This window comes from Anthonomus grandis, chromosome 13 (genome assembly GCF_022605725.1).
Source record: "Anthonomus grandis grandis chromosome 13, icAntGran1.3, whole genome shotgun sequence".
Classification (NCBI taxonomy): domain Eukaryota; kingdom Metazoa; phylum Arthropoda; class Insecta; order Coleoptera; family Curculionidae; genus Anthonomus; species Anthonomus grandis.
In genome coordinates, this window is record NC_065558.1 from 24,001,225 (window position 1) to 24,013,727 (window position 12,503).

At 32.4% G+C, this 12,503-nt stretch overlaps 1 long non-coding RNA gene across 3 annotated transcripts; it reads left to right on the plus strand.

The window, feature by feature from the left end:
- The first annotated feature begins 3,786 nt into the window (after positions 1 to 3,786).
- On the plus strand, positions 3,787 to 12,024 carry LOC126743524 (uncharacterized). 3 transcript variants are annotated; one of them, XR_007662913.1, is made up of 3 exons: positions 3,787 to 3,953; positions 4,013 to 4,323; positions 11,850 to 12,024. It is a non-coding gene; the product is annotated as an uncharacterized LOC126743524 (long non-coding RNA). The 3 variants fall into 3 exon arrangements; XR_007662912.1 differs by lacking the exon at positions 4,013 to 4,323 and adding an exon at positions 11,406 to 11,716; XR_007662911.1 differs by having other exon boundaries at positions 3,787 to 4,323.
- Positions 12,025 to 12,503: the final 479 nt, after the last annotated feature.

Below are 12,503 nucleotides of genomic sequence, written 5' to 3' on the forward strand. Positions count from 1 at the left end.
ATATCTATCTGTTATTCATATTTGACTAGGGACACATAACTGTAGTTGAATTTCCTTACTCTTTTAAGGTTACACACCTCTTGGGTGAAAACTGATAATATGCTTATATGCAAGGTGTAATATAACATTTACAGCGTTTAGTTAAGCGGAAATTTGCCAATCTTTCACATTTTGGGCCTTATTCTAACTAATAAGTTCAATATTTTCTCCTTTTTGGTCTTGTTATTTATTTACATAATACATGTAGAGGTTAGGTTGTCATTGAAGCTCCTCATATTACATTAAGGCCTACCTTTAACGCTTGCGTTTTCTTCACAATTCAAATAATAACAATGATCCACAGTCCAGAGTTAGATTTTGTGTTAAAATAAATAAATAGTAATTAAACTTTCACTCCCGCACCCAAAATGTTATGTACGAGTCCTTCCGTCGCATGAAAACACGGTAAATTCTAAAACTTTACAACTTTGTCGAATGATCACAGGTAAAGGAAGGCGACTTGGTAAAAGATATGCACATAATCGGATTCTCCAGAGTCTCTAGAATTATTCCATACCGATTTCGGGAAATTCTGAGCTAATTTAAGTATTTTATCAACGAAAATAAGAAGCAAGACCGAGACGATTCACTCACGTTGACGTCATGTCACTGATGTCATCAAAACTGCGGTAAAAGTCTGCATTAAAATCGCCCGTAAACGTCAAAATCGACCATTTTCAGACGATGTTTTAGGGTATAAAAAAAGGTTTTTACCTTATGATTTGTACATGGAAAAATAGTATAAAGCCTTAGGAACAGTTTAACATCAATTCTGGACCGATTCCAGATGGTTTTAGTAATTAAATTTCGATTATAAAAAGGGTCTTATTTTAAGCGGACACGGGCGAACAGCGCAGGTTTCATTGCCTGGGTGACGTGCTTGTTGGGTGCTAGACCACCCGAATTATTGTACCTTGAGAGCCGGTACCGGGGGGGTACCAATATTCAGCTGACCGATTTTTTGGACTTTTTATGGAAAATTGCATTTTCTTGAAAAATGGTGATATTTGAAACAAAACGGTATTTAGTGCATTATAGCCAGATAAATTCCGCGTGTCCGAAGGCAAAAATGGTCTTTCTACGTCGCATAGGTATTCCAGTATTAACCGTCAAAGTTAAAAAAAGGTGTAGATCAAAAACTACTCTACGTAGATAACTGTAGAGTATATCAAAAAAAAGTTCCTAAAAAGTATTATAAATGTTAAAAGTTTCAAATCTCCAAGTGCCACCCTTAAAAAGTTATTAAATAAAATGTGATTTTTTTTTGTCAATTTTTTGGACCTTCATGGGAAAATTTTTTTATTGCTCGCCCTGTATGGTTCACAAAAATTTCGATTATATGGCGTTTGAAAGACAAAAGATGAAGGTTTTTTTTGAAAAAATTTTTTTTTTCGAAATAAGTTTTGTTTGGCGGCAAATTCAAAAAAACTGAAAATGCCAGAACTCGTTAAAAAAATTTTTTTGAAAAAAAACCTTTAAATATGTTATTTCTCTCATAAAACTAAGTCTTTTCGCCGAAAAACTTTTTTCATAAAAATTTTCTTTTAGCCTCTGGATCATTTTGAATTTTTTTTTTACTCAACTTTGATCGCTTATAATAAATCACCCTGTATACGGATCTGGCTCAAAAAGTATACAGACATGAACCACCCAAGACCCCTTATGTCCTGAAAATTTCAGGTCGATTAAAGGCTTTAAATTTGAGTTATCGCGTCTGACTCGATTTTGATCCGATTTTTTACCATTTTTTGACTTCAACTCGCAACTGTTTCCGTCGCGGGTGTCGGAAAAAAAAATTGTTTACGGATCCATCATTCCCAATGTATTGAGAGGCCACATGCCAAATTTCATCGTTTCACTAGCCATACAGCCAAAGTTATGAATTTTTTTATCCCAAAAAACGCGGTCGCGCGAGGTCTAGGTGACGTGCATAATATAGTCGCTGACGCTCCTATATAACAAGTACGAGCTTCGCTCGTACTTTGATCAGTTGGGACCAGTAGAAAAGCTTTTGGTCAGAGGAAACCAATTCAAAAAAGAATTAAATTTATTAGAGATTGTTTAACAGGTGCTGCGCCGGCAACGCTGTGAGCTTAACGACCATTTGTTTTTACGGTTTTTGGGGTATCATGCTTCTAAGAATCATGATGTGATAAGAGCTCCGCTCTACTCTTTTCATCCGTCAGCCGTCTTCCTTCAAAGATTGGTGATCCAAGTGACAAGCAACTCGTTAAACAGCTGCTCTGAAGATTTTGAATGAGCCATCTGTGTAGATCCTCGAGCAATGAGTTGTGTATTCTCACTATTCACGTTTTCTCTAAATTCTTCCCTTGAAAACCAACCGATGTATTTCATTATAATCTCCTCTTATTCTAGGTCCAATACACCATAATTTGCACTATTTTATTGTTATCATTAGCTTTATCATTAGTTTTCCTGCATTCTATTGAGAGCTTTGGTGTTTCTTATTTTTTCGATTCAGGATATGTGTAGTATTCTCTTATACATTTCGAAAGCTTTAATGCATTTTTCAAGCAAAAAATTGACAGTCAACAGGAGGATGAAGGTTGGTGAAAACTTCTAGGTCTAGGCCACACTTGATAAAGATGTTTTTTATGGCGATGAGAGTAAGTACGCTGAAATAAATAATAAGACCCTAGCACACACTTATGCATAATATATCAACCCTTTGTAAAAATTCAATAATTCTACCTAAATAAAACATAAACTTTTGGCAAATCATGTTTCATAAAAGCCTGCATTGAAATATTTCAAACTGGTTTTGCCATATATCTTTTCTAATATCCTTTACTTTATATTGGCCTTTATATTAAGGTCAATACAATGAAATATGCAAATGATAATCAGAAACGGAATAAGGAATACAATAAACCATGAACGGATTGAATCGGAGCTACAGAAGCCGAGATATTAATGAAACATCGGAAAAAACAAAAGAAAACTTGGTTTTTTCCCACTATATCACTTTTTTTTTCTTAAAATGGCTATTGACTAATTTTAATGTAAGCCCTAAACAGATAATTTCTAGTAAAAAAAACCAAAGAAAAACATTTTGTTCGAAAATCGACAGGGAAGGATTAAAAAAGGTTATAACCGATTTGACTCTAAAATGAACAGAAAACCTATTTATTTGCATTTTTCAATTCTCGAAGAAAGTCCGTGTTCAAGATGAAAATTTTTTCAAAATATGCTCCCAATTCAATTTTTTTATTGGTTCAAGATAATTCAAAAAATAGTAAAAAAGCTTATTGACAAATTTTTTTCCAATTTATGGGAGTGCCACAATAGAAAAGGAAAAGATTAGACCGTATAATAATCTGTGTATTAGGATTGGATAAAAGAATTCTTACGTCGACTGTTCTATTTTCCATTTTCATTTTGAAAGTCAATTAGGTAAATGGAAAGATCAATAGAAGCTAAAATTAAGCTAGTAAAATAAACCATTGAAATAAAATAACCGTCACTTGCTTTAACAACCCCTGCAATGAAATTTATCTACTAAACTTACCCTATGTCGCCCAAACCCCAAATTGAAAAAAAAACAATTAGAACTAGGTATATGAATTTTGCGGCAAAATATTAAATTATATAATTTATCAAACCGACCGTGAAAAAATAAATTTTAGTGCGCCCATGACATGCCAAGCTCAAACAGCAATGCTCAATGACATCTAAATTTGACAAGCCAGTTAAATTCAGATGTCAATGTCAACCCAACAAAACAATAACATAATTCACCTTGAGAAATTATTATTTTTTAACTAATATTTATTGGAAAACTTCAACACAAATTATTTGCTAAATAAACCTGATGAAAATCTCATAACTTCATTCAAGTTCGCATATATTTTGCCTGTGTGGCCTTTGTTTTGTGTACCTAGAATGATTACAAGGTATGATTTGTTTTCATCCTGGTCAACAATTTAACAGCTGTGGGACCCATTTGTTGTAGGAGAAGAATTGCATGTTTTAACTGCTGATTAGACTACACAACCAGAAATAAATAAGCTAAATGAAGTATGTTAGGATACCCCAGAGATCATGAAATGTGTTTGATAGGGCTCAGACCATGCACTTAAGGACATCCGTCAAGAAATCATTGAGATTCTACCATATTGATGAAATTGGGAAACCAGGAAGAACTGCCTGTCTTTACTGTTGGGTAGAGTACACAGCCAGAAATAAATAAGCTACAGGAAGTATGTTAGGATTCCCCAGAGATCATGGAATGTGTTTGAAGGGATATGAATCAGCTTTTTTGTTGTGAGTAAAACGGAGCAATATTTTAATAAAGTTTTACTTATTACTGGATTGTTTCACCAGAAGATAATTTATATACTTTGTGTTGTCTCAATGAAATATGCATATCTAATTATTTATACTTTATTTGTTTCAGATCTTGAATAGGCAAAATGGCACGAGAATCTTCCAACTGCACCCAAAGTCTCTATTTTTGGTTAGAAAATAAAACTTATTTAATGTTTATGTTCCATGACCTGTTTATTGTTTTATTAAATTTTGTCATACAGTTATTTAGTTTTAATAATTAAAGAGAAAATTGATCTATAGTAGTTGTTGTTGTTTTTTTTTTTTGAAGATTCCATTCCTTAAGGCATAAACCACATTATGCTCTTCTCTGCAGTTATTACCATATGATTGTTATCCATTTCATACACATGTTTAATTTTAATCAAAATTTCATATAATAAATAGTTTTGACAATCTACCCTCATATAAAGCAGATATTATTGGAACAGTTTTCTAAGAGCTACTGTTTATATGTGGCGATCAGTTTAAATTTGTACATACACTTAATCCGAAATATTTCATAGACAGTATTTATACCTGAATGTTCTTACATACTTAACTAAAGGAGTGCTTTATTCTTTTCCTTAATCATAATATATCTTGTTTAATCAATGTTTTTAATTTATTTAGAAAGTCATTTAAGATATGTATTTAGGTCATTAATAAGTTACAATGCCTTGCAGAAAAGCAAACATATCTGGTTTCTAAATTGGTACACTGGCTGAAAGGGAGGACAAGAGAACTCCAAAGACTAACCCTTTCAGCACACTTACAAGTATCTTTTAGTTTCTCATAATGCTCTCGGTCAATTAAATATTTATTCATTTATTCAATCAATATACGGGAAACCCCATTGTACAAAAGATTTGGTTACAATATTAAATAAAGTAAAAGATGTATAATTAACATAATAAAAGTACTTTCACGAACATAATTAGACAGTCTTCAAAACATATACACAAGAAATAAACACAATAAGAAAACAATAAATTAAAATATTTGACCCAGTTGACCAATAAATCCAGAGAGTGAGCTTGCAAATGGATCAAGTTCAGGGTGAGAGTTGAAATAGGCAAGACTAGGACAGATTGGTAAAGCAAACAGTTCATGTCTTCTTAGGGTGCGTGCAGGGACCTTTAAATTAAAGCTGTTGATAAGAGCAGGGCAATCAATAAGCCCATGAATAACCTTATACATAAAGCTGAGGTCACTTTGAATCCTCCTAGATTCCAACGATTGAAGTCCCAATATTGCCTCCATGTCAAGTAGGTTATCCTGCATATTCAACTTGTAGGAACAGTACTGGGTAAACCTCTTTTGGACTCTTTCAGGTTGCATTTTGTGACAATTATAAAAAGGAGACCAAATGATCGAGGCATACTCTAAATGACTTCTAACCAATGAACAATAAAGTATCTTCAAAGTAGATATAGACATGTCACGACAAGTTCCTAAAACAAAACCTAACATCTGAGAGGCCTTCCCCTCCACAAGATCACAGTGTTCCCCAAATTTGAGCTGAGTATCAAAGACTACTCCTAAATCCTTTATTGAGTCAACAGAACTAAGTACTATGTCATCAATAGTGTATATATTAATCATTTTATTTTTAAGTCTAGAGAATCCAATTGAGTAGCACTTATTTACATTTAAAGAGAGATCATTCATATTAGCCCACTTTATAAAAAAATATGTTAAATCATTTATAATATTTTCACTAGATTAGCTATTTTACAGTTTTATTTTCCAGTAGAAGAAGAACATGAATACTCACACAATTCTCTTAAATATTCCAAGTTAAAGGAAAAAACATTCAATATTATTTAAATCTTTTTTTTTTTTGTAAGTAGAAGTCCATTGTTGAAGTGGAGTGGCTATAATATAGTGGGTTGGGAAGACTTTTCTCGACAAATGAAAATGCCAATCTTTTGTCAAGAGGTATGCATTTTGATGAGTTGATGTTTGTTGCATCATCATCAGACTCTAACACTACATAGCTGTAATGTTTACATGAAAAACCAGGAAGTTTTTCTGCCCTTCCCAACCCGCTATATTTTAGGTAGGTAAAATAAATGGTGGCCACAGTTAAATAATTAAGTAAAATCATCTTTATTTCAGAAACACTTATGTTACACTTACACATCACTTTATCTGATAGAAAAGAGAGATTTAACAAAAATAGCTGTTCTTTCACCTAATTTAAATATAAACACAATTTATTCATGCCATATACACAAAGGAGCTCACATATGTCACAGAGAAAATCTTTACACTTCTTAATATTATTAATAATCAAAGGATTTAAAGCCTAAAAGTTTTATATTATAATTACATATATGAGAAATCATCGTTTAGAAATTCTTGTATTGAGAAAAAACATTTTTTCAATAAATATTATTTTATAGTAAATTTAAATTGCAGTAAAAAACTTGGCAGTTTAATGGTAGCAGGGAGAGCATTATAGAGTTTGGGACCATAGAAAGAAACCCCACACATACCCTTGTGTATCCTATAAAGATCTGTATATATATATGTTCTCTATTTCTCGTAAAATGATCATGTACATTTTTGTTTGTGGAGTAATCGCTAATATGTTATTTAATATGTACCAAACTGTGTAATATATAAATACTTCTCTGTAAGGAAACTATCTTTGGTACTGAAGTAATAAAGAATATTAAACAACAATAAAGAACAGATAAAAAAAAGTCTCTCTAGTTTTAGATTGGTTTTTTCTGCTTCTTTTCACCATCTTCCACCTTATCATGAATTCAATACTTGAAACATCTTGCTGCTAGAATCTGCATTCCTCCCATTGGATAGTGCCACAACTGGATGCTATCTACTGCTTTGATTATCCTCTTAGATTTTTAAAGCCTGCCATCTTACTGACCAGAGCATTCAGACTAATGTGTGACAGTCAGAAGCAAAAACATTAAGATACCCTTGTATGGGCGCTCATTGTTAGATCATACAGATATCTATTTGTTATTCATATTTTACTAGGGACACATAACTGTAGTTGAATTTTCTTACTTTTTTAAGGTTACACGCCTCTTGCTTGAAACGCAAAAAACTGATTATATACTTATATGCAAGGTGTAATATAACATTTACAACGTTTAGTTAAGCGCAAATTTGCCAATCTTCAACATTTTAGACCTTATTCCAACTTATAAGTTCAATATTTTTTCCTTTTTGGTATTATTATTTATTTACATAGTACATGACACTCATGACAGAGGTTAGGTTGTCATTGCATTAAAGCTCACATTACATTAAGGCTTACCTTTAACGCTTGCGTTTTCTTTACAACTTATTCAAATAATAACAATGATCCACAGTTAGATTTTGTGGTAAAATAAATAAATAGTCCACATTAAACCTCCACTCCCGCACCCAAAATGCCATGTATGAGTCCTTTTGTCACATGAAAACACTGTCACAAGAATTATCACGGCTAAAAGAACTTGATTTGATAGAAGATATGCACATAATCGGATTCTACAGAGTCTCTTGAATAATTTCACACCAATTTCAGGAAATTCTGAGCTAATTTAAGCATTTTATCAATAAAAATAAGAAGCAAGTCCGAGCCGATACATCCACGTTGACGTTGACTGCTCACGTTGACGTCATGTCATGTTGTCAAAACCGCCGTAAAACTCGGCATTAAAATCGCGGGTAGACGTCAAAATCGACCATTTTCAGACGATGATTTCGGGTATAAAAAAAGGTTTTTACCTTATGATTTGTACATGGAAAAATAGTATAAAGCCTTAGGAACAGTTTAACATCAATTCTGGACCGATTCCAATCGGTTTTAGTAGTTAAATTTCGATTATAAAAAGGGTCTTATTTTAAGTGAAAACGGGCGAAAATCGCCGGTTTCGCTGCCATGGAGACGCGCACTTGTTGGGTGCTAGACCACATTAGTTTTTATACCCTGATCATCGGGCCCGTAGGGGTACCAATATTCAGCTGACCGATATTTTGGGACCTTTCATGGAAAATTGCATTTTCTTGGAAAATGGTGATATTTGAAACAAAACGGATTTAGTGGATTATAGCCAGATAAATTCCGCGTGTTTGAGGGCAAAAATGGTCTTCGTAGGTGGCATAGCCATTGCGGTATAAGGCGTCAAAGTCAAAAAATAGTGTAGAGCAAAAACTACTCTACGTAGATGATTGTAGAGTGTGTCAAAAAATTGCTTTTAAAAGGTTCTTTAAATGCTCCAATTGAATGAAACCTCTAAGTGCCTCCACTAAAAAGTTATTAATATTTGAAAAAAAAAAGTGTGAAAAAGGGTATTTTCAACTGAGGGCTGCTCACCCTGTATAAACGATAGCGTTAATTTGAATATACCGTTTTATTCAGAAAGGATGCAGGTTTAATTAATCCAAATGACATTTTTTAAAATTTTGAACCATAAAAATTTTACACAGAAAAAATTAAAAAAAAGCATTTTTTTTGGGTTTTTTTGATTTTTCTTCTAAAAAAAACATTTTTTCAAAAAAATTCCTAAATAAAAATTGTAGCCCTCGATGAGGCGCACACATCTTCTGTGAGTCACTATTTCCGGAAAGATACCGTTAAACCGTCAGAAGGGCTAGAATATCACAAACGTCTAAAACTTTGACCGTTAAAAAAAAATACTTCCCGTTTGCTGAGAATAACCAAAAAGTATACAGTCCATCTAGAGGTGAGGTCTAATCGACCCGTTAAATTTCATAAAATTCAAAGAACCGTTGCGACCTGTATCGAAACACGTGGAAAAAATCGAACAAAAATTTTTTTTTGAGTTCTAAGGCTTCCCCCTCCTAAACAAAAAAACAAATGAAAAATTGAAGATAATAGAGTTGTAGCCTTATATATCTAGATTATAAAAATATAAAAATCATTCCTCTACCCTAATTAGAAAAAAAGTTATAAGCACTTTTGTCCGCCGAGTCCCGAGGTCGTGCGAAAACTCCCCAAAAGTAGCGGCCCTCCATTAGAGCTTCGCTCTAATAACAAGTACGAGCTTCGCTCGTACTTTGATCAGTTGGGACCAGTAGAAAAGCTTTTGTTCAGAGGAAACTAATTCAAAAAAGAATTAAATTTATTAGAGATTGTTTAACAGGTGCTGCCCCGGCAACGCTGTGAGCTTAACGACCATTTGTTTTTACGGTTTTTGGGGTATCATGCTTCTAAGAATCATGATGTGATAAGAGCTCCGCTCTACTCCTTCCATTCGGCCCTATTCCTTTAAAGGTTGGCAATCCAAGTGGCAAGCAACTCGTTAAACAGCTGCTCTGAAGATTTTGAATGAGCCATCTGTGTAGATCCTCGAGCAATGAGTTGTGTATTCTCACTATTCACCTTTTCTCTAAATTCTTCCCTTGAAAACCAACCGATGTATTTCATTATAATCTTCTCTTATTCTAGGTCCAATACACCATAATTTGCACTATTTTATTGTTATCATTAGCTTTATCATTAGTTTTCCTGCATTCTATTGAGAGCTTTGGTGTTTCTTATTTTTTCGATTCAGGATATGTGTAGTGTTCTCTTATACATTTCGAAAGCTTTAATGCATTTTTCAAGCAAAAAATTGACAGTCAAATGCAGTCATACAGGAGGATGAAGGTTGGTGAAAACTTCTAGGTCTAGGCCACACCTGATAAAGATGTTTTTTATGGCGATGAGAGTAAGTACGCTGAAATAAATAATAAGACTCTAGCACACACTTTTGCATAATATATCAACCCTTTGTAAAAATTCAATAATTTTACCTAAATAAAACATAAATTTTTGGCAAATCATGTTTCATAAAATCCTGCATTGAAATATTTCAAACTGGTTTTGCCATATATCTTTTCTAATATCCTTTATTTTATATTGGCCTTTATATTAAGGTTAATACAATGAAATATGCAAATGATAATCAGAAACGGAATAAGGAATACAATAAACCATTAACGGATTGAATCGGAGCTACAGAAGCCGAGATATTAATGAAACATTGGAAAAAACAAAAGAAAACTTGTTTTTTCCCACTATATCACTTTCTTTTTCTTAAAATGGCTATTGACTAATTTTAATGTAAGCCCTAAACAGATAATTTCTAGTAAAAAAAACCAAAGAAACACATTTTGTTCGAAAATCGACAGGGAAGGATTAAAAAAGGTTATAACCGATTTGACTCTAAAATGAACAGAAAACCTATTTATTTGCATTTTTCAATTCTCGAAGAAATCCGTGTTCAAGATGAACATTTTTTCAAAATATGCTCCCAATTCAATTTTTTTATTGGTTTAAGATCATTCAAAAAATAGTAAAAAAGCTTATTGACAAATTTTTTTACAATTTATGGGAGTGCCACAATAGAAAAGGAAAAGATTAGACTGTATAATAATCTGTGTATTGGGATTGGATAAAAGAATTTTCACGTCGACTGTTCTATTTTCCATTTTCATTTTGAAAGTCAATTAGGTAAATGGAAAGATCAATAGAAGCTAAAATTAAGCTAGTAAAATAAACCATTGAAATAAAATAACCGTCACTTGCTTTAACAACCCCTGCAATGAAATTTATCTACTAAACGTACCCTATGTCGCCCAAACCCTAAATTCAAAAAAAACAATTAGAACTAGGTATATGAATTTTGCTGCCAAAATATTAAATTATATAATTTATCAAACCGACCGTGAAAAAATAAATTTTAGTGCGCCCATGACATGCCAAGCTCAAACAGCAATGCTCAATGACATCTGAATTTGACAAGTCAGTTAAATTCAGATGTCAATGTCAACCCAATAAAACAATAATATAATTCACCTTGAGAAATTATTATTATTTTTTAACTAATATTTATTGGAAAACTTCAACACAAATTATTTGCTAAATAAAACTGATGAAAATCTCATAACTTCATTCAAGTTCACGTATATTTTGTCTGTGTGGCCTTTGTTTTGTGTACCTAGAATGATTACAAGGTATGATTTGTTTTCATCCTGGTCAACAATTTAACAGCTGTGGGACCCATTTGTTGTAGGAGAAGAATTGCATGTTTTAACTGCTGATTAGACTACACAACCAGAAATAAATAAGCTAAATGAAGTATGTTAGGATACCCCAGAGATCATGAAATGTGTTTGATAGGGCTCAGACCATGCACTTAAGGACATCCGTCAAGAAATCATTGAGATTCTACCATATTGATGAAATTGGGAAACCAGGAAGAACTGCCTGTCTTTACTGTTGGTTAGAGTACACAGCCAGAAATAAATAAGCTACAGGAAGTATGTTAGGATTCCCCAGAGATCATGGAACGTGTTTGAAGGGATATGAATCAGCTTTTTTGTTGTGAGTAAAACAGAGCAATATTTTAATAAAGTTTTACTTATTACTGGATTGTTTCACCAGAAGATAATTTATATACTTTGTGTTGTCTCAATGAAATATGCATATCTAATTATATATACTTTATTTGTTTCAGATCTTGAATAGGCAAAATGGCACGAGAATCTTCCAACTGGACCCAAAGTCTCTATTTTTGGTTAGAAAATAAAACTTATTTAATGTTTATGTTCCATGACCTGTTTATTGTTTTATTAAATTTTGTCATACAGTTATTTAGTTTTAATAATTAAAGAGAAAATTGATCTATAGTAGTTGTTGTTGTTTTTTTTTTTGAAGATTCCATTCCTTAAGGCATAAACCACATTATGCTCTTCTCTGCAGTTATTACCATATGATTGTTATCCATTTCATACACATGTTTAATTTTAAAATTTCATATAATAAATAGTTTTGACAATCTACCCTCATATAAAGCAGATATTATTGGAACAGTTTTCTACAAGCTACTGTTTATATGTGGCGATCAGTTTAAATTTGTACATACACTTAATCCGAAATATTTCATAGACAGTATTTATACCTGAATGTTCTTACATACTTAACTAAAGGAGTGCTTTATTCTTTTGCTTAATCATAATATATCTTGTTTAATCAATGTTTTTAATTTATTTAGAAAGTCATTTCAGATATGTACTTAGGTCATTAATAAGTTACAATGCCTTGCAGAAAAGCAAACATATCTGGTTTCTAAATTGGTACACTGGCTGAAAGGGAGAACTCCAAAGACTAA